Genomic DNA, 1,145 nt, shown 5'->3' on the forward strand with positions numbered 1-1,145 from the left:
GGGGGGGTTGTAATTATATTGATAATCCCCAAAACAAACGTCTATACTCAAAATCTGCGTTATTTCTGTAGATTTTGTTTAAATAAAGTTGGGGTTTGGAGCAATTAGATCATGTCAGTTTAGAGTATCAAGAGGGAAAAAAAATTCTAGAAAGACCAAGTGTAATTGACACACCGCATTGATTCAACCATTTTAACCAAGCCAACCACAGTCGCTGGATATCGATAAAACAAACAGTCGGATAATACAGTTTCTTCAGATCACGCCAAGAACCAACACAGGCTGTTCCGGTATAATTAGCTGCCACAAAGGCGTATTCCGCGCATACTTGGAATATAAATGTCTCTATTACTGCTCCAGCAAACCCCGTAAATACTAATAGAAGCTATTTCAGAGTCAAAGATAAGAAAACGGGGAAAGTACGTGGAATACACACGCACGATCATATGTACATTTTCTAGATACTGCTGGATTACTTATTCTTGTGTATTACAAGAATATTAACACTATTGTTTAGGTGCCAGAGCCTTCCTTCAAATAGCACCCACCCCATCCCTCCTTCAAATAACACCCACCACACACTCCTCCTTCAAATAACACTCACCACATACCCCTCCTTCAAACAAATCCACCACATTCTTCTTGCACATAATAATCACCACACTAATCCTTCAAACACAAAGAACACCCACCACATTTCTCCTTTAAATAACAATCACAACACTCCCCCTACAGACAGACAGCACCCACCCCACACCTCCTTCAAATAACACCCATCACACACTCCTCCTTCAAACAATACACACCACATTCTCCCAACAAACAACACCCACAACATTCTTCCTTCGCATAATAATCACCACCACTCCTCCTTAAAATAACAGCAACTACTTGCCAACTACAACACTCCTCCTTCAAATAACAACCACCACACTCCTTCAAATAACAGCCACCACACTCTTTCTTCATCTCTTTCTATAAAAACACGCACCACACTCTCGGTTTGTTTCCTGTCTCTCACCTATTCGCTTCTCCTTCTCTTTTTCTTTCTCTTCTATTTCGTTTTGTCTGTCTGTTTATTTCTTCTCTCTCTCTCTCTCTCTCTCTCTCTCTCTCTCTCTCTCTCTCTCTCTCTCTCTCTCTCT

General features: G+C 40.7%; 1 protein-coding gene across 1 annotated transcript in view; it reads right to left on the reverse strand.

Moving 5' to 3' along the window:
- Window positions 1-1,145, reverse strand: part of LOC101860396 (alpha-2B adrenergic receptor) — a 7,187-nt gene that overhangs the window by 4,626 nt on the left and 1,416 nt on the right. The gene's annotated exons all lie outside the window — the stretch shown is intronic.

Source organism: Aplysia californica, unplaced genomic scaffold (assembly GCF_000002075.1).
Source record: "Aplysia californica isolate F4 #8 unplaced genomic scaffold, AplCal3.0 scaffold00083, whole genome shotgun sequence".
In the NCBI taxonomy this organism is placed as follows: Eukaryota; Metazoa; Mollusca; class Gastropoda; order Aplysiida; family Aplysiidae; genus Aplysia; species Aplysia californica.